The sequence below is a fragment of the Euprymna scolopes genome, chromosome 8 (genome assembly GCF_053919585.1).
Source record: "Euprymna scolopes isolate OS-2025 chromosome 8, ASM5391958v1, whole genome shotgun sequence".
NCBI lineage: Eukaryota > Metazoa > Mollusca > Cephalopoda > Sepiida > Sepiolidae > Euprymna > Euprymna scolopes.
In genome coordinates this window covers 150,479,450-150,479,848 of record NC_136489.1, presented here as the reverse complement: position 1 = coordinate 150,479,848, position 399 = coordinate 150,479,450, and positions in this window count along the sequence as shown.

The window sequence follows — 399 nt, the reverse complement described above, 5'->3', positions numbered from 1 at the left end:
TATTTTTTTTTACTTATAAAGTTAAATTTCATGACGATGCGAGACGTTGTGTTTTGAACTTCCACCTTAATAAATAAGGAAAAGACAACTTAATTCAAATGACCAAGATCAGTCTTGTGATGGCTACGATTTACTATTAAAATCGCTAAAAATTGATTGCGTGTATATATATATATATATAATTCGATTTATTCCCAAAGCACACCACACATTAACTTTAAGAGAGTCCCTTTCATGTTCAGCAGTTTCATTTGGGTTTTCAGTTCCCCAAATTTGGCAATTATGCCTGTTGACCTTGCCACTAATGTGAAATGTTGCTTCATCAGAAAACAGTAAATTACTCACAAATGCATCATCATTGCAAAGTTTTTCATTGAACTGGTGATAGAAAGTTAGCCG